At 35.1% G+C, this 22,254-nt stretch overlaps 1 long non-coding RNA gene across 1 annotated transcript; it reads right to left on the bottom strand.

Moving 5' to 3' along the window:
• Positions 1 to 1,403: 1,403 nt before the first annotated feature.
• On the bottom strand, positions 1,404 to 22,051 carry LOC127182033 (uncharacterized). Its single transcript, XR_007829842.1, has 5 exons — positions 21,190 to 22,051; positions 20,997 to 21,020; positions 16,023 to 16,346; positions 8,880 to 8,980; positions 1,404 to 2,914 (listed from the first exon to the last, which is right to left on the bottom strand). It is a non-coding gene; the product is annotated as an uncharacterized LOC127182033 (long non-coding RNA).
• Positions 22,052 to 22,254: the final 203 nt, after the last annotated feature.

The raw sequence follows: 22,254 nt of genomic DNA on the forward strand, positions 1-22,254 counted from the left end.
CCAAGCAACTAGTAATGTAAACTACATTCAAGCTCTTTTGAAACAGCCACACTAAATTAACAAATACTAATACATAATGTAACATTATGTAGCTAATCTTAAATATTTTGGGGCATTATCTTTTAAAATATTGTTTATTAATAATATTTAGTATAACTAAACCAAAGCCATTTTTTTCCTAGCACAAAAAAGATGGTTTAACTAAAAGGTGATAAAAAAACCCCATTTACATCTATATAAATAAACTATTATATCATTTTGTGTTAATTTGTATGATTGTTTTATATAAGAAAATATTTCTCAGCACAAAAGAAGACCTATAATGCTTTTTTTTATATGAACTGTCCAAGTGAACAAACTCTTTTAGTAAAATGAATTAAACTTTCCAACACTACATAAAGTTATTATTAAAAAATGATTCATAACTACAACACTTCACCAATAAAGGGCATCAAATGGTTGTTTACATTTTTAAATCTACATATTACAGCAATTCTGAAACCAGTATGTACTTAAAGTCAATGGAAATATTGGATATTCTCTAGTCGTCCAGTACAGCTGTGTGAAGCTGGTTCACCTGAGAAGCTAATTTTGTTATCGGAAAAAGAGGATTTCCAAATTCACCGTGTGTTTCTTACGTGGTGACGGGTGATATATTTGCGAATTCTCTCTCACCTTCTCATGAGTTTTAACCTAAAACTGACACGTTTCATATCATAAACCCCATTGCCCATAAATCAGGGTAACACCAGTATTTGGAGCGGGAAATAAAGCTCCTGCGTCCCACCAGAATAACATTCGATGCCAAATGGCTCCACTTCATGGCGACCTCTGGCAACTACAGCAGGCACCTCAGTTCACTGACTTGGATCCTCCTCGAGTTTTTATTCCCCTCTACAGTTCAACTTTACTGCCTAATTGGGTTCCTTATACTGACCACAGTGAGAATATCTTTGTGTTTAAACAGCTGTAAACCACAATTGAGCATCTCAGGAGCGCAGTGAACACTTTGAGGGAAAAAAGAGGTGTACGCACACTTCCTCTGTCCCCAATCATCTCATCAAAACGACCCAGTTTGTAAATCACCAAATTTGATCGTGAAATGTTTAGTGCAGTGGTATAAACCACACTCTTTCCTGAACGCTCAAGTTCTCCTTTTGTTTGGACTTCATATTTCTGTCAATGACAGAACAATAATATTTTCATTGCAACCTTGAATACCGCAGTTAAAAGTCCTAAACGTCATTTATTTTTGGCCGTCTCTTTAAGGAGCATGTCAGGTTCAGTAGAAGCTTTTGTGGCATGATGTTGATTAATATATACAGTACACTACCATTCAAAAGTAGAGTCAGTAAGATTTTTTATTAATAGTTAATAGTTTTATTTAGCAAGGATGCATTGAAATGATCAAAAGTGACATTTATAATGTTACAAACGTTTTTTTATTTCAAATAACTGTACAGTTTCCAAAAAAATATTACTGTAATGCAAGCAAATCAGCATATTAGAATAATTTCTGAAGGATCATGTGACACTGAAGACTGGAGTAATGATGCTGAAAATTCAGCTTTGGTCACAGGAATTAATTACAACTGAAAATATATTAATATAGAAAACAGTTATTTTAAATTGTAATAATATTTCACAATATTCCTGTTTTTACTGTATTTTTAACGCAATAAATGCAGCCTAAGTGCATAAAAATATATATACACTGCCCTCCAAATGATAGGAAACACCCTAGAAAAGTGGGGTTTTGGACAATATTGGCATGAATCCTTTTTAATTTGTGATAAATTTGCACTGATAAGGGACAACACAAACTATGAAAACATATGTTATTACATAAACCATTCATACTGTTACAGCTCTGCATAATCTGGGCCTAAATTCATTGTATTCTAAACTTAATTGGCAATCAATTGTTGAAGCTATTAAGGTGTGCTGACCCAAAAATCTTTTAAAAACCTGGGCCAAGTTTAAACCAGTAACCAGGCATCACAGCTGGTAAAGGGGCATGTCTGACTTTGACGTGTATATTGCCATTATTATGTAATCAAAATGAAAATTATTATTGCTGGTCTTCAACGATAATGTCAACTTACTTTAATGTATTTGCACCAAAAAATGATAAGGATTTATGCTGATATCATCCAAAACCACACTTTGTCAGAAGTGTTTTTCAAACTTTTGGAGGGCAGTATATAAAAAAATCTTACTGACCACACGTTTCAGAACAGTAATAATATATATTAGAATACTTTAAAATACTTCATAATTAAAGTTGAATTATTTCGCGATAATATAAAATATTTTAATATAAATATATGGAAAATAATTAGTTTGGTGGTGAATTTCATTGTTCAACAATAAATGTCATAAATTTGACCATTTTCATTCGGTCGCATAGACGAAAGTTATTACTTCAGGTTGACATTTGCCATTAACGTGGGACAAGGAATCAAAACCACATGTGCATTAGTGCATGTCACAGTTTAGCGCTTTGTCAACGTGAAGGTTTCTGCCCATTTTTCCCACGAATGGCCTTTTAAAGACCCGTGATGTCGCGCTGCCTGGTCCGCCCCATCCGGAGGGTCACGGAGCTCCGCTGGCCGATGAAGATGGATCGAGGGGCGTCAACAGCACTGGGAGTGTCAGCGTGGGGGCAAACATGAGAGAAATTCAAGTGATTGAGCCCAGTAGTGCCGTTGCCGCCCTCCGTGCGCTCTCGCCGTGACACGTTGAGTGGCGCTGTGGAATCTGCGGCTTTCGCGCTTCCGCTGTTAAACGGTACCTGATCCTTCAGCGGGATCGAGAGGCCGCCGTCAGCCCGGTATCCCTTTCAGTCTCGGAACAAAACACAGTCTAATGCAGTCAGTCAAAAGTGGGACCGGCCAAGGTCGTCTGAGCCTGTCTGAGGAGCAGAAACAAAAGCTGGTCACATTGCGTCTAACCCCAGTGAACTTTCAAGGTTTTCTGCACATTTTTATATTTAAGGCACTACACATTATTATTAAAGAATCAATTGACAAAAACCACGTGAACAACATATTTGGACTCTGAAAAGTAAAATATTTAATTATTTATTTGTTATTTTGGGTTAAGTTCACACAAATTTAGTAAAAAGAAATAAGAAATTTTATTCTGTTTAAATTAGGATCCTTAAACTTTTTTTTTTTTTTTGCATTATTTTCATTATCACTCAATTCTCATTATGCAAAAAAATAATTAAAAAAAACAATAAACTTGATCATATATATATATTATAATAAAACATTTAATAAATTGAGTAATATTAATATATTATTACATTGAAATTATATTAATATATATTTACAATATATGTAATGCATAAATTAGTTTTAATTAGAGATTACATTAATATATAAATATTAATAATATTTGTAATATATGATTTAGAATAAAACATTTAAATAATTCATATTATTATAACAATTTTATTAAATATAAACAGTTTTTTAGTTTTTGTAAACTTTAAATAAAAGTACACTTCTTGCTTATGTATGCACATACACCCACAATTCTACATATAGACTAGTAATAATAGTAGTAATAATAATAATAAAAATGAAAAATATATAATAAAAATATTAATACATTATACAAGTTAAATATAATTTTATATAAAATTATTATTTTTTAATATAAAAATTCAGTTTGAATTAGGATTCTTAAACTTTTTTGCATTATTTTCATTCCCACTCAATTTCTCATTATGAAAAAAACAATAAAAAATATATTTTACAGTTTTTGCTTATATATATACACATACACCCACAATCTTACATATAGACTATATAATAATAATAATAATATAAAATAATAATGAAAATTATTATTTAATACATTACACAAGTGATTAAATGTAAAATTATGTTCTACATTAGTTTGTTATATAAAATCATTATTTTTTATATAAAATCATTGTATTAGTCAATTTTGTACATTACAAAAGAATGAAAATTAGAAGGTAAAATAACCTTAAATGTCACGATTATGCAAAAAACAATGAAACAACAAACAATTTATTATATAGCCTATATATATTTTAATAAAACATTATTTAATAAATTGCGTAATATTAATAATATATTGTTACATTAAAAATGGAGTAGGAATGAAAATAATGCAAAAAAAAGTTTAAACTTGTCATTAAAGAAATATTGTTTAACTTTCTTTTGCATTATTTTCTTTGCTACTCAATTCTCATTATGCAAAAAATAATGCAAACAAACAAAAAAAAACTGAATTTATATATTGCCAATATATATATTATAATAAAAAAAGATTCATTACAGTAATTAAAATTGGAAGGTAAAATGTCACGATTAAGCAAAAAACAATGAAACAACAAACAATTTATTATATATAGCCTATATGTTTTAATAAAAACATTATTTAATAAACTAAGTAATATTAATAGTATATTGTTACATTAAAAATGGAGTAGGAATGAAAACTTGTCATTAAAGAAATATTCTGTTTAACTTTCTTTTGCATTATTTTCTTTGCTACTCAATTCTCATTATGCAAAAAATAATAATAAATAAACAAACAAACAAAAAAAACAGAATTTATTATATTGCCAATATATATTATAATAAAAAAAGATTCATTACAGTAATTAAAATTAGAAGGTAAAATAAGCTTAAATGTAATTTTTTTTTTTTTTTTTGTGGAGATATTCTCTTTCTTCTAGGCCTGAGCTTGGATCATTTGGATTGCTTCTGCTGATATACTGACACCGATTTTAGGAGACTACTCAAGGTGCTACCCTCAGGAGCCTGACAGAAGAGAATCTGTGAACATCTCACCATCTTCTGCTTCAGCGAGAGGTGATGTGCACAGCAACTGATGCTCACTGACAGATTTAGATTCACATTTGTATCCAAAAGCACTCAAATGGAATGGGCCGGTGCTCACACACAAGCATCTGCCTCCCATTTAGCACGCTGCCTTGAACCGGACCACCTTAAGTGTGATACTCGATTTTTAAGAGCCCTCTGGAGGCCACGACTCATTTCAGCAAAGCCTCATGGCTCTCTTAAGGTGGCCAGATTGATTGCATTCAATATGAATTGTATTTGGTTCAGACATACATCAGGTTTTACATTTCCACTAAAGTTTACGACCGCAGTAAATTGATATAATTGTTAAGATTTTGCTTGCTCATTTTTTGTGTCAAATTGATTGTTCTCAGCTTTTGAGCTGTGGGAGCAGGAGTGTGAGACTGAGGTTTGGCTGTTCTTTCAGTTGCACTATAGAAGATGGGAAACATGCTATTAATTGTGACTTGCTATATTTATTGTGCATTTTAAATGGCAAAATGTGTTTCTGGTTTCTTTAAAGGTTAAAAACAACATTCCACTCTTTCTACTTTAAAAATACATGCTTAATGATGGATTTGTTTTTTACAAATATGCAGCTTTTCGCTTCTCAAGCGTGGACTCCTTGTGTATTATTGAGAAGTTTTTATCAGCTGCTTGGACTGTCTGACGGCACCCATTCACTGCAGAGGATCCTCTGGTGAGCAAGTGATGTAATGCTACATGTCTCCAAATCCAAATCTGAAGAAACAAACTCATCTTGAATTTCCACTGCAAGTGCATTAACTTTTTTTTTTTAATTGTTGTTTCATACAGACATTATTATACAGAAGCCCGTTTCACTGAATAAAAAAATAAAAAGAGGTAATTGCATCTTTTTATCTCACAATTCAGACTTTTTTTTTCTTGTAATTGCATAACTGACAATTGCAAAAAATAAAGACAGAATTGCGTGATATTAACCCACACCTGCGAGTTATAAAATCAGAATTACTTGTCAGAATTGTCTGACTTTTTTCTCAATTCTTGTGAGATATAAAGTCACAATAACCTTTTATTTTTTATTCAGTGGCGGAAATTTTAATAATTTGAATATAATATTTTCAATATTATACTGTAATAACATATTATAAAGTCAGAATTGTAAGATATAAACTTGCAATTCAGAAATTTTTTCCTTGCAAATGAGTTTATATCACTATTTTAATATATATATATATTTTTTTGAGTTTGTATTTTGCAATTCTAAATTTTTTTTCCTCACAAACGCGAGTTTATATCTTGCAATTCTGACTTTTTTCTTGCAAATGTGAGTTTATATCTTGCAATTTTGACTTTTTTTCTCTCAATTGCAGGTTTATATCTTGCAATTCTGCCTTTTTTTCTCACAAATGCGACTTTATATTTCACAGTTCTGACCTTTGCTTGCAATTGCAGGTTTACATCTCGCAATTCTGACTTGTTCTCACATTCTTGTGAGAAAAAGTTGCGATAACCCTTTTATTTAGTGGCGGAAATGGGCTTCCTTATAATAATGGCTGTATTAAACAAAAATTTAGGAAAGTAATTAAGTTAGAATTGCATGATATTAATCTCGCAATTCTGACTTTTTTTCTCACAAATGCAAGTTTATATCTCACAATTTTGACTTCTTTTCTTGTAAATGCAAGTTTATATCTTTCAATTATTTATTTATTTTTTTTCTGTCCAATTTTGAGGGGGGTGGGTGGCTGATGTTCTCAGAATTGCGAGTTTATATCTCACGAATCTGACTTTTTTTCTTGCAAATGTGAGTTTGAATCCAGAGGACGCATTAATTATTCTGTCAGTTACGGAATGTTGGTGGTGAGTGAGCTCCAGTGTGGCAGCAAAGCACGGGATCCAGAACAAAAATGAAACTGTCACAAATCTTTTCATTACATACAGGCGAGTACCCAGTTTAAGCCAGCGATCTATCGCGCCACATTAAAGAGTGCTAAAGTGGTATTCATTGCTTGAATTTACTAATGAAATTGATAGAATTTAAAATCTGAGACTTTTTCATAAAAAAGTAACTAAGCACAAAACTTCGCCTATTGTGCTTTATTGTATGGGAGGTGCAATGTCAACTGAAAACAGCATAGACCAAAAGACTGATTGGGATTTAAGAATCGATATTGGTTCATAAAAATGAGAATCTATTAAAGTTGAGAAATTGATTTTTTTTTTTAACCAGCCCTAGCGTATTTTGTTGTTTTAGCCTCTGCTGTCACTGCCAGGTGTGGTGTTGAACATAAAAAGTGAAGCACAGTCTCTGTTCATCAGTTCTCTTCAAAATAAATGCATAACCTATATGCCTATATTGTCCTGTAGGTTCATAATTAAAAATGAAAATGTAAATAAAAATAAAAGCTATTAAATGTGTTATTAGAATTAAAATATGAAAATTAAAATGACGGGTAATAATACATCATGACAGAATTTTTACGACCCTGTCCGTCAAAATAACAGACAATGTTAAAGTCTAACGCAACCTCTGTCTGTATCTAACAGTTCTTTTGAGAAAAAAAATTTGCAATAGCCTTTAAAAAAAAAAAAATTCAGTGATAGAAGCGGGCTTCCACATAAAAATGTCTGTATGAAACAATTATTTTAAAAAAGTAGCTCAGTACGTCAGAATTTGTGAGATGAAACTCACAATTCTGACTTTTCTCACAAATTCAAGTTTGGATCTCACAATTCTGACTTTTTTTCACAAATGTGAGTTTGTCTCAATTCTTGTGAGATAAAAAAGTCAAAAAATGAAATTTTTTTAATTAATTTTTTTTATTTTATTCAGTGGCAGAAATGGGCTTCCAACAACAATTTAAAAAAGTAATAAAGTTAGAATTGCGAGATAAAAACAATTCTGCAATTCTGACTTTTTTTCTCAGACCAATTTTGAGGGGAAAAAACACTGATGTTTTCAGAGTTACAAGTTTATATCTCGTAATTCTGAGAAAAACAGATATAAACTCACAATTCTGAGAACATCAGTCGTTTTTTCTCAGGTTGGTAAGTTTCTTTTGCGAGATATAAACTTGCAAATCTGACTTTAGAACTTGAAAATGTGAGTTTACATCACGCAATTCTGAGAATTGTTACTTTATAACTCAGAGTTACGAGTTTATATCAATTCTGAGAAAAAAAAAGTCAGAATTAGGGGTTTGTATCATGCAATTCTGAGAAAAAAAAGTCAGAATTGTGAGATAAAAATTTTTTTATTCAGCAGTGGAAAAGGGCTTCCGTACTATTATAAATATTGATTTGAGTGAACTTTTCACTAGCGCCTCTGTAATGAAGAACGCATGTATTTTGTTTATTTTAGAAGAATTGGAGGTTGGAGTCACCTCACATCACTCCTAAGGAAAAACATACGCTGGATGATGACCTAATGAAGGGATAAAGTGAGTGAATGGAGAAGCCTGCAGACGAATTCTTGAGATGGTGGAGATGTGACTAATTTTGAGTGAGTTTTGGGAAAATTGCCTCATCAGCAGTGAGGGGGGGCCAGTCATTATGCAGTTACATTCACTCAGCTGAAGGGATAAACTCTAATCTAAAGATCCTGTGAGGTCACACAAGGACTTTACAGATGTTCAATCCACTGAAGAAACTCCAAGACATGATCTAATTGGGTTATTATTTCCTCATTGTCCAATAGGAAGTCTGATGATGTGGCATTTAGAACGCACACATTGGCTACAAGTGCACACGCGAGTTTTTGTGTTATTTACACAAGTGACAACTACTAAACTTCGCAGTGCGTACGTGGACATTGACGTCCTCAAGTTCCACCCCTTTACTGGCTTTTATCATGACAGGGCACAACCAACCATTTCCCCCCCCCCATCAGCCGTATAATTACAGACCATCTGAAATGAAATCCAGCTAATGTACAACAGACAGCCAGTCTTGCCAACCATCCTCTCCTCAGACTAGCGCTGCTGCCTTCAGGGGGTCTGACCGTCCCCTGCTTTGAAGCCCAAAGCACCCATTAGCTTATTTTCTTACCGGCCAGAGAGCTGCGGTCCAACAAACACCACGGTTCATTTTCAACAGCCCGCCTCAGGTCCCGCAGGCTGTAATCTGTGATTGACACAACGTCTCTCTGCCTGTAAAAGAAACCAACCAGTTTTGCTTCAGGACGCAGATCAGCATAGTGTCCGAATGCAGAACTAAACTGTTAATCATATGAAAGAGACTAAATGCCCTAAAATCAAACTCTGATGTATTAATATTAGCATGAATGACAATAATATGCAAAATTATACAAAAATATTAACAAGACAGAATGAATAGACCATTATGGTTTTTAAATGTCTTTTGAATTTCAATAGTTTCATGCTCTCAGCAGCCAATAATTCACTAGACAGAACACAATGTGGTCCACACAAGCCATTTTAACCCTTATTGGAAGTGAAGCTGTATTTAATAGTAGTCTGGGTCATATTTTTTGAACTTTGTGTAGTTTTGTTAATGGTTTCTGACTTTACATTTATGCATTTGGCAGCCACGTTATGCAAAGAGAATAACCTTTCATTCAAAGTACAGATTTCATCAGTTTATGCATTGACTGTCTGGGAATCGAACCCATAACCTTGGCATCGCACAACTTTTGCGCCAATAATAAAAGATGTGGAAGTGTTTTCCCCTTCTTTATAAAGTTGCTTAACATTCATTTTTCTATTTGCATAGTTTTTTCCTGCTGTTTGTGATCCACTTTTACACTGTAATTTTTTTTTCCAAAGTTGTTTGGAAGATTATTGTTTACAAGAAAATGTTTTCATTTTTTAAATGTAGGCCACAACCTATTAGTACAGCAGTAAAACAAACAAACAGAACAGGGATGCTGTAAAAACGCTTCCGAAACCCTTCACATAGTACATTAAGAATCACAATCCTGCAGGATGAGGGAATACCACTTAACCCTGTGGGAAGAGGCCAGTTCCCCACAATGCATTGTTATATGAAAATACATTGCTTCATCATCTTGATCAACAAGCACGGAAAAGGAAAAAACAAGAGCTAAGGAACACTTTCCTAATGCTTCCCGTCTGAATGTGAGTGATGTAGTGTGCAACAGAGAAATGCACGGATTTGCGCTGGTGCAAACCACTTAGGCTAGCTTAAGGATCACGTTGCTCCGTCCCCCTCATCTCAGCAACAAACACCCCCAGCTTCCTGCAGGGAATGCACTTTCTGAACACTGTCCAGGTAAGGATTTAGGGGCTCAGATTTATGACCCAGGCGGGACCCCACAGCTGGGGTGGGGATTAGGCCCGGGCCGAAGCAGGAAGGTTTTTGGGGGAATAAATCAGGGGGTCTCGCAACAACCGAAGAAGACTGGAGGAGAACAGAGGGATGGGAGAAAGCTGAGCATCTTGGAGAGGAGGTTAAGTGAGGAAAAATTGAAAAGCTATATATTTTTGTCTTTTTTCTGCTCACATTTAACATTGAAAAAGGCACATTTCCTATAAAGTTTGTTCAAATCCCAAACCTCAAATAAACCTACTGTAATATTAAGTGAAACTTGACCTAGTAAATGTATATATATATAAAAATAAAAACTTTATTAAGCTAAATGAAACAATCTAAATATATATAAATAAAATCAAAATGACTGTCTAGTTGAAGAAATATTTCACTATATATGACCATTTTTTTGGTAAATATTCCATTTGATTATTGGTGTATAAATTTTCATGGACGAAATCCAGTCATTTCAATATGAACCCAAGCAAATGGAAATTTCACAGGAAGACAAAATATTTCCCACTGTCTTATGTCGAGTGTAGCGAAGTATGTTTATATTTTACAATTCCAAGTTTACATCTCACAGTTCAGAGTTTACATCTTGGAATTCCAAGTTTAATCTCACAATTCCGAGTTTATATCTCTCAATTCCACATTCATATTTTGCAATTTCGAGTTTCTGTCTCACAATTCCGAGTTTTTCATCTCACAATTCAGAGATTATATCTCACAAATCCGAGTTTACATTTCATAAATCCATGCTACATCTTGCAATTCCGAGTTTACACCTCACAATTCCTAGTTTATATTTCACAATTCCCATTTCGTTATATCTCACAATTTCAAGTTCACATCTCGCAATTCTGAGTTTAGATCTCACAATTCCAAGTTTACATCTCACAATTCTGAGTGTGTATCTGGCAATTCTGAGTTTACATCTCACAATTCCGATTATGTCTTTCAAATCTGACCAAGCAGCTGTCTGTCGGTCAGTGTGGCAAATTAGGAAAAATGAGCAAAACTGCGCTGGGAACTTTTTAGCCTTTACGCGGAACCACTGATCTTGTGAAATTTCAGAGGGCAGTGGAATGTGATCGCAAATTCGCAGTCATGCTCTCCTTTAAGCTACATGAATACAAATATAATGAAATACTTCACTATATGACCTTTTAACTTATAAATATTCAAACTGATGATTGTTTTGTTTGTATCGATTCTCTTCAAACTTAGTTTAGAACTGAGGCCTACAGATGGAGACGCACACACACAGCCTGTGACAGACAGACACGCTCCATTTCATAACAGTCCCTGCAGGCGGGCCGACCGTCATAAGTGAAGCAGCAGGCTGACAGAGTAGAAAACAGGGTAACAGGAGCCGGGCCAGCGCTGGTCATCCGTCTGCTGCTTAACTCGCTCCCCACATCCTGTTTTCAGAGAGATGCCGATGTCAATTTACAGAAGAATTGGTGCCGAAAAAGGCAGCATGAGCCAGGACGTGGGCACTGAGGTATTTTTATCGCCCGCTGGCTTATTCTTCAACATATCCCTGACAAACCCACACGGCAGAGCTGAGTGTTTAAGGTACGACCTAAAAAAGGAGTTATTAATCTGTACAACATCCTTAAACCTCCACATGAAAACTCCCATAAGTGCTGTTTGAGAGAGAATTCTGTGCCGGGGAATCATGGGATACGTGTAATCTCAGCCAGGCCCACAAATGCTATTGTAAGTTGTGTTAAACTACTGTATGACCTTTCTGTAGTTAAAAAAGCACAGAAACAGACCCGCGGGCTGAATATGTGACTAAATGTTAACGATGTTCAATTATCTAGGATGGCCTCTCCATCATAATCTACTAACCTTGTGTGGAGAATTTCACAAACCTCAAATTACAACCCAAATTACGAGAGTGAACTTCGGCACTACAGGTTATATACACAACAGACTACGCATAATATTATACTCGCTTAAAGGGATAGTTCACCCAAAAATGAAAATTCTCCCATAATGTATTCACCATCATGTCATTCCAGACCTGTCACAGTAGGTATGTTTAAATCAATTCAATCCAATTTCAGATTCTAAAAGCTTTGTTTAGTATGAACCCTAAACTTTGCAATCCGATTTGTTTATATTTGCATTAGATGTATTCCAAAGTCATAAACTTTAAAAGGTGGAAATGAATATACACTGTGAAAAATGTTCATATATTTCAACTGAAAATTTTTAGGCAGCAACTGAACTTATAACGATATAAGTTCAGTTGCTTTTTATACTTAATTATATAAGTATAATTAACTTGGTTGTAAGTCATTTAAAAAAAAAAACCTCACTTTAAAAATAATGTTGAATTTCATATAGGTTACAAAAAAAGTTGAAACTGCTCAACTTTTGTTGAATTACTGTAAAAACATAAGCTGCCATGACTTATGGATCATATCATTTTTAACAGTTTACAGTGTGTATGTAAACATATGCATTACAATGTGAAGTATTTTTGTATTTAACTGAGAAAAGGGTTGGATTCAAGAGTTTAGTTTTTTCCTCTTTATTGGATTATTTCAGGTCTACACCACCTTTCAATTTTATTTGAAATTAAATTTAGACCAAGCTGAATCAGATAATTTGAAGAGTTTATATTAAGTATATTCACTCTGACTGAGCCACCAATCAGATTACTAACAGCTTACTCGGTTGCATGTAAATGTAGCTAGTGACATTTTCCTATACAAACACAGAATTACGAGATATAAACTCTGAATTCTGACTTTTTTCCCTAAGAATTTCATGTTTACATTTCAAAATTCCTTTTTTTTACAATTCTGAGTTTACATATCGAAATTCCTTTTTTCCCGTACAATTCCGAATTTACATCTTAAAATTCTTTTTATTCCTGAGAATTTTGAGTTTACATCTCGAAATTCTTTTTTCCCCTCATAATTCAGAGTTTACATCCCAAAATACATTTCCCCCCCTCACAATTCCAAATTTACATCTCAAAATTCTCTTTTTTCTTACAATTCCGAGTTTACATCTCAAAATTCTTTTTTTCTCACAATTCCAAGTTTACATCTCTAAATTCTTTTTTTCCTCAGAATTTTGAGTTTACATTTCGAAATTCTTTTTTCCCCTCACAATTCCGAGTTTACATCCCAAAATACATTTTCCCTCACAATTCCGAGTTTACATCTTAAAATTATCTTTTTTCCTCACAGTTCTGAGTTTACATCTCAAAATTCTATTTTTTACAATTCCAAGTTTACATCTCGAAATTCAATTTTTTTTCTCACAATTCCGAGTTTACATCTCAAAATTTTTTTTCTCACAATTCCGAGTTTACATCTTGAAATTCCGTTTTTCTCACAATTCCAAGTTTACATCTCAAAATTCTTTTTTCTCACAATCTCGAAATTCAGTTTTTTCCCCTCACAATTCCGAGTTTACATTTCAAAATTCTTTTCTCACAATTCTGAGTTTACATCTTGAAATTCCATTTTTCTCACAATTCCAAGTTTAGATCTCAAAATTCTTTTTTCTCACAATTCAGAGTTTACATCTTGAAATTCAGTTTTTTCCCTCACAATTCCGAGTTTACATTTCAAAATTCTTTTCTCACAATTCCGAGTTTACATCTCAAAATTCTCTTTTTCCCCTCACAACTAATTACCGTTTTTTATTCTGAGATGGAAATAGATTTCCATATGAAGCTTCTCTTTTATGCACTCTCATGAAAGCATAATGGAGATCTATGACTATCACTATCCAGTGCTATTGACTTTGAGAGGATCAAACATTCACCTTTTGAAATAAATGAATTTAAATAAGTTTGGAATGACATATGATTTTTGGTTGCACCATCCCTTTAAAAACACGCTTGGTATTACAACAAAATGAATCAAGAAGTGTCACAGGTTTTTAAAACCACTAACATTTGTTTAGTTTGACAGCTAATATCTGTTGCGGCTTGTATCTTTTCAGGAATTATTTGGTTAGACGAGGCTCTTAAATGCCCAAAATTGCATCATCAACCACATAGTGAAAAACATCAGCAAACCACTTTCAGAATCACAGAAAAACAAACTCAGACACACACAGGAAAGCGGCATGACTCATGCCAGAGTAGGTGAGAAAGTCTACCGGTGCTTCTGTTGAAACAAACACGCACACTTACGGGTCAGTGCGTGTCCAGATAATAAGAGACTGCCGCCGACGGGCCTCTCCTTCAAGGCTTCCCCTTTCATATCAAATGTGCTGCTTAAAGTAACCAGAGAACAGCCTTTTACTTTTCTCTAAATTAGCTCAGGCAACTCAATTTCGGTGCGGTTTCACTTCCACCACCGTCTGCACGGCTAGAGTGCCATGATGTCATCGCAGGGTTGTAAGCACATGTGTGGGGAAAATGAAAAAGGTTCCTCTATTTAGTGGTAATTTGTAACAGATCTGAATGAAGGCGGCTGCCAGCAGTTCACAGGGCTGTTTTCCCTCCAATTAAACGGCCGTAAACTCCCAGCGTTTGCCTTTCTGCAGGTGCGGCAAATTGGGGTCAAGGAGGATCAGATCTGGCTGCCCTCTTTTGATACTCTTTAGCGGTCTTTAACGTCAGAGATGTGGCCAAGCGGTTAAAGCGCATAGGGCCTTGCTGCTTATGTGGGAAAGTCCATCTAGAGACATTTCCTGTGCTCTCTCTCTCCGTGCGTTTAACCTCCTGGGACTCAGCAATTCATTTATGTGGACATTTGATTTTAGTGCATTTTTGAGGTCATAATTGCAAGTTTTAAGTCTGTTTAAGAGACATCTTGGTCTTTTAGATACGAAAAGTTTATATAATACCACTAATAATTTATACTTGAGTGACTCTGAAATTGTTTCCTGTAAAAGACACGGATTTTGCTTCTTTTACAAGAAAAACACTGATTTCTTGAATGCCTTCTGTAAGAAACATCAGGACACAGCGCACATTTTTAAATGTTGGCGAGACACTATAGCTGAGCAAGAAAAATGACATATTCTTATGAAATTCTTACAAGTTATTCTCATTATTAGAATATTTTCTTATTCACATGTTGCCCTAAATATCGAGATAATATATTAAAAGACATACTGGAACATTATGGAATTGTATAGGGGGTGGGGAAAAATAAGCTTTAGGCACTAAAAATAAAAATAAGCACTCCTTTCCGAACATTTTCTGTAATGTATTACGTTTTTGGGACGTGTTTTTTGTTGGTGCGGCAACACATTTGTCGTGTTTATATAATTTTTGTTTTAAATTATGTTTTGTTCGAAATGAAATGAAATAAATATGTGTTAATAAAAAAATAAGACTACATATGTGACCCTGGACCACAAAACCAGTCATTTTTTTTAAATTTGAGATTTATCCATCATCTGAAAGCTGCATAAATAAGCTTTCTATTGTTAGGATAGGACAATATTTGGCCGAGATACAACTATTTGAAAATCTTGAATCTGAGGGTGCGAAAAAATCCAAATATTGAGAAAATCGCCTTTAAAGGTGTCCAAATGAAGTCCTTAGCAATGCATATTATATCCTTTATATCCTAATGATTTTTGGCATAAAAAAAACATGACCCATACAATGTATTGTTGGCAATTGCTACAAATATACCCATGCTACTTGTGACTGGTTTTGTGGTCCAAGGGTCACATACAAGGTTGGGAAAAATTATATATGATTAAAAACTATTTTTTATACACTGTAAAATAGCCATACAAAAATACAAAATATAAATTTCTTTTTTTATAGGGATACAAAATATAAATGTCTTTTTTATAGTTACAAAGAACATGCTAATGGAGAAACTGAACCTCATTTATGCATGTAGTGTCTTGCCTTTATTGAGTACTTAAGGCCTCCAAAATAAATAAATAAATAATTACCTTAAGTTCCCAACTTTTGCTTGATTCCAAAATTCCAAAAGGATGAAGAAAAGCTGCAAAATAAGAAGAGAGAGAGAGAGAGAGAGAGAGAGAAAGAAAAAAAAAAAAACAACAGGAATGTGTTTCCTTTTTTTGGAGCATCTGCCAAAGTCTTCAAAGCTGAAGAAGGGCTCCATTGTCAGCATGGACAGACTGAAGATCTGTGTGAGACAACAGTCTGGCCCAGGACGGATTCTGGAGTTCAGCCTCTGCTGGATACTGTGCTACTACATCGATGGGACCTGAGTATCCCTGCATCCCCTCCACCTTCCTAAGGAAGACACACTGAAGAACAATTAATAATATAAGTACTTAAAGACTGGAACTACAATCACCTCAGCTTAAAATAACTTTCACTGCCATTTAAGTCAACATGACATCCATTTACTTTTTTAATACATGTTCCTGGTCTTAAAGTAAATGATTCATCAGTGCATGTTGCTCCAAAAGAGAAAAAAATTAATAATAAAATAAAATATAAAAATATACAAAATAAAGCGCATTCTTCATATATTTCATACTGAATAATCTGTTTCACTCAAAAAGGTCACATTACAGAAATACAATGGGGTGCGAATATCATTTTAAATTGAAGGATCTTTGATCAAAGAGGTGTTTAGTCTATTTCCAGCTTAAATCGAGCCATATAAGGAAACAAGCATCTGTTAAAGGCCCAAAACATAAAGAATTCAGTTTGAGCGCTGGCGTGTGGTTAAGAGGAGATTTACACTGGTTTATTTATACATTAACACTGAGCTAGTGACTGCATTGATTTCTCGGATAAACCAGGTTGCATTTCTGCGTCAGGACCAGACCCCTTTAGAAAACCACTTGGCTTGGAGTCGCAATCCTCCAGATTCCAATGAAAAAGCCTCATCTCTTAACTGTGGTCATGATGAGGCCGAGGAACTCCAAAAAAGAACGACAACGCTTCTCAAATGAGATGCTAGGAAAATATTAATGTGCCCTCACTGTGTCAATAATATGTTTGGCTGCTACTGTTTGGAATGAGTCAACGACTAAAACGCAAAAAGAACCATCCATCCATCTTTGGCTTCGCACGGCGAATGTTCAGGCTCGGATTTCTCATTTGGTCACGTAAAAGCTTCATCTCTGCTCCTGAAAGTCCTGCAACAAAATAGCCTGTCATATTCACGACCGAAGCCCTACTGACGGGCCAAACACGCTCGCGTGGGTAAACGTTTGACCCAGACACGACTGAGGCTCACCTGGTAAAGCATTTTATCACTGTTGCTTACAATAAAATCCAGACGAAATGATATTTTTCATCTGCTGGTATGTTACTTTGGAGTTTTTTAGATAAGTCTTACACTCTCAGACAAAAAGGTACAGTTCTGTCGCTGAGGCGGTACCTTAAGGTACAAAAGTGAAAAGGTACATATTTTGTACCTTACCTACCCCTGAACAGTACAAATTGGTAACTTAAAGGTACATATTAGTATTATCTTTTCACTTTGTACCTTAGGGTACCGCCCCAGCGACAGAACTGTACCTTATTTTCTGACAGTGTACCTTAAAGAATGAAGTTTGGAATAGCTAGAAAGTGCATTCCCAACTATTTTACATCATATTTCTGTGTGTAACAGGATAACCAGAATGGTGAAAAGTGGCTCAATATGATAGAAAGCTGAAAAATAAGAGGAATTAATGATGTTAGTTGAAACGTAAAGTTATTATTACATTTTCATCCAATATTAAAACCAACATTCATTGATGAATTGTTCACAGTAAGTGTTCAAACCAACTCAATTCAGATTTCATGTTGACTTTAAAGCTTTGGGATCCAGCATTGGTATCATTTACATGCAGAACCACACTAACATTGAATATGAATAATTAGGTTTCGAAGCCAAAGGATCAGATGTTTGACATGAGTCACAGTGTTCAGCCAGTACAATAAAACTGACAGACTAGTCTGCTGGTACACTCAATCCTTCTAGAATCCGCCTCCGTTCAGGCTACAGCTTCACGTAAAAAAAAAAAAAAAAACTCACTCGCTCTGGGAGATATTCCCTTCACGTATAATTGTAGTGGGTTATTCAGAGAGCTAAGTCTCTGGGGAAGTTCACTTCCAAAATGAAAATTCCCTCACCCCCATGTCATCCAAGATATTCCTGTCTTTCTTTCTTCAGTCGAAAAGAAATTAAGGTTTTTGAGGAAAACATTCCAGGATTTTTCTCCATATAATGGACTTTAATGGGGATCAACGGGTCAAATTGCAGTTTTAATGCAGCTTCTAAAGGCTCTACACGATCCCAGCCAAGGGAATAAGGGTCTTACCTAGTGAAACGTTCTGTTATTTTCAACCAAAAATACAAATTTATATTCTTTTTAACCACAAATGCTCATCTTGCACTAGCTTGACCATAACTCATTATGTAATCATGCACACGTCACGTAGGCGGAAGCACCAACCCAGTATTTACCAAGCGAACGTGCACAGAAAGTCAAACGCCCTTTACCAAAAAAGGTAGAACAATGATGTTGGATGATTTTAAAATCACAGAAGAAAATGAGATGGAGTTAAATGTTTAATTTTTAAGCATTTGTGGTTAAAAAGTATTTACATTTTTATTGTTTTTTAGAAATCGTTTTGCTAGATAGGACCCTTATTCCTCATTTGGGATTGTTTAGAGTCTTTAAAGCTGCATTGAAACTGCAATTTGGACCTTCAACCCATTGGCTCCCACTGAAATCCACTATATGGAGATAAATCCTGGAACGTTTTTCTCAAAACCCTTAATTTCTTTGCGACTGAAAAAAAAAGACATGAACATCTTAGATGACATGGGGTGAGTAAATTATCAGGAAATTTTAAGGTTCAATATCCACATTGCACTTTCAGCTGAAAAGATTCACTCCTCATGAGCTTGTGCAATGTGTCTAAATACATGTTGTGCTGTTCTTTGGAGGATACAAATGAGATCTTTGTCAAAACTTCTCTAAACAACGATTTAGCCTGAAATATTCAAGCTGAAATATTGTCTTAAACTATTTTCCAGCCCAGCTGAAACAAGAATCTACTAAATTAATCAACTAGTTAATATGAAATTATATTTGAGCATCTAAACACACTCTGTTTGAAGGCGCTGTAGTACATAAGGTAACAGGTTCTTTTGAAAGTCTCTTTTCCACTGACAGGGTGTTAATGCAGGTGGCCAATCTGTTCACAAACCAGATGTTTTTTGGTAGCCAAGTTTTGGAAGTTTTTAGCAACAACAACTCGGCCTTCCAAGACTAAACACAACTACACTGTTTGCATTACAATCAATACAACTGTCTAGAATGGAAACACACAGTGCAGTAATGCAGCATGTTCGACTGATGGACCGTTCCCATGCCTGTCACATTTTACAGTGGCTTGACTTTATTTTCACTGTCTGACTAACATAAAATGATTCTGTTTACAAATAGTGCGTGCAATTGATTGCTGTGAATTTTATTCATTATATATTTGAATAACTTGACCGTGTCATCAAAACCAGGCTAGACAGTTGGATGTTAAAATATGTCCTCAAAACTCATAACACTCATCAACAAAGATGTGATGTGGCATGTTTATTTGTGGGTAGGTTATGTCATCGTTTGGCTTTGAAAACAGTGGAACTTTCGGTTAGAGGTACGCCGAGAACCAGAAATATATCTGTGGAAAAAGAGTAGTAAATTTATCTGAATCATTTAAATATCAGGTCAGGTCAGACTTGGTAACATGCGGTTTCTGTAAAAATGTGTTGAAATGATATAATATGTGATATACAGCTAAAGTCAAAAGTTTACATACATCTTATAGACTCTGTAAAATGTTAATTATTTTACCAAAATTAGAGGGATCATACAAAATGCGTTTTATTTTTTTAGTACTGACCTGAATAAGATTACATACATTATCAATTATCAACTGTATGATTTTGAGATCAATCTTTTCACACTGAGGACAGCTGAGAGACTCATATGCAACTATTACAGAAGGTTCAAACACTCACTGATGCTCCAAAAGGAAACATGACGCATTGAGAGCCAGGTGTGAAAACTTTTGAACAAAATGAAGATGTGTACACTTTTCTGATTTTGCCTAAATATCTTTTATTTTTTCTTTTAGTACTGCCTTTCAGAAGCTACAGAAGATACGTACATGTTTACCAGAAGACAAAATAACTGAAATTTACCCTGATCTTTACCCTGAAGTTTTCACCCCCTGGCTTTAATGCATCGTGTATCCTTCAGAAACATCAGTGAGTGTTTGAACCTTCTGTAATAGTTGCATATGAGTCCCTCAGTTGTCCCCAGTGTGAAAAGATGGATCTCAAAATCATACAGTCATTGTTGGAAAGGGTTCAAACACACAAAAATGCTGAAAAACTACAGAATTTGCGGGACCTGAGGGATTTTTCTAAAGAACAGCAGGCAATTTAACTGTTCAGGACAAACAAGTGACTCTATCCCTTGGGAACAACCATCACTAAACAAAAAGAACACAGCTGTGGATCATTCAGATAACAACACAGTATTAAGAATCAAGTGTATGTAAACATTTGAACGGGGTCAGTTTAATAAATTCATCTATTATTTTCTCTTGTGGACAATATGTAAATATCTTTTATGTGAAATATTGCATTCAGGTCAGTACTAAATAAAAAATAACATGCATTTTGTTTGTCTTATTTTAGTAAAATAATTAACATTTTGCAGATTCTGCAAGGTGTGTGTAAACTTTTGACTTCAACTGTAAATGTGAATTGAATTAAATTGATAATGTACAACACCAGTTTCAATGTAGCTGAACTCATGGAAACATGATCAAACATTATGACCAATAGGTGGCGCTGTCTGGTGGCCAGGCAGTGCACTACCAAATGTAATATTTTAAAGGGACAGTTAATGTTAAAATTTAATATTCTGTCATCATATACTCACCGTTCTGTTCTTAGTTTCTTTTTCCTGTGAAACACAAAAAGAGACGTTTAGCAGAATGTTGTAGCTCCTCGCAATGAAATTGAATGGAAACAACAAAATAACATTTTTATTAACCTGATGGAAATAACAATCTCAGAGGTACAATTTAAGATGCAATTACTTCATTAAATGAAAAGCTTCAGGCAGCAGTTACCTTGTGGGTTACTCGAGTTAAAAACCCATCAGTGTATCTGGAAAACTGGCACAGCTGCTGTTCAGGTGGGCTGCTGGGGTTTCGGGTCAGAGAACGTTCTTGACGTGGGGGCATTCCGAAGAAAACCCGCTGACAACGTTGTTACTCGCCAGCTTGAAATCCTACAGCTCTCAGAGGCTATCCCAAATTAACTTAGTGAATCAAAGCCTCCGGGAGCTGCAGCACTCCGGCAGGGACTCTAATTTTTTCCACTTATGCTGGAATGTGGCCTTCCAAGTGCCCAAGTCTCTCAACACCAACTATTTGCTGTTTGTTTTGACCGTTTTCCCTGTGGGGAGGGCGAGCAGAGGAGGAAAACGGTTCGGAGAAAGCAATGGAAACACTCGCTGACTGCCAAGACTGCATCCATTTTCTCCTGAAACTATTCAAAATGATGCAATGGGACTGTTATTGGGTTTCACCGACAGGAAAACCACAGGTACACACACACATAGGCCTGTGGGCGAGACACACCATGATAGACATCCAGAGCCTCTGAAGGGTTTCTTACTAGACAGTTTCAATGCCACCGTCTGAAGTCATACTCCAATTATGGAGCGCCGCGATGCAAAATATACGGAACACTTCATGAAACCTCTCTGTGCATAACCTGAATTTAACAAAACCCCATTCACTGTCCACTGTCTAATGGAGCTTGTAAAATACCAGTTTTTTTTATGGTGGGACAGACGCTCTCTGATGTCTCGTCAATGTTGAGCGTCTGACAAGTCCACTAAGAGGGGCCCGACCGGAGGAAGTCATTATGAGGTCACTCCCGGTCCTCCTGAGCACTTATGATGTCATCTCGCAGACTGGAGGTTTTTCCTTGGAATGCGTCTCGTGCCATTTTGGGGTTTGGAACGTGTGTCGCGTGTCTGGACGAGCATTAACGGGGGCACCGCGCGCCGTCACGTCATCCGTTACGCCCTAGAATTCTCGAGCCTCATGCAGGCCCGTCAGTCAAGTCACTTTACGGCCTCTCTGGTTGTACTTGTATGGTGAATTTTGAGAAAATCCCTTTGCGTT

This window comes from Labeo rohita, chromosome 19, assembly GCF_022985175.1.
Source record: "Labeo rohita strain BAU-BD-2019 chromosome 19, IGBB_LRoh.1.0, whole genome shotgun sequence".
Taxonomy (NCBI): domain Eukaryota; kingdom Metazoa; phylum Chordata; class Actinopteri; order Cypriniformes; family Cyprinidae; genus Labeo; species Labeo rohita.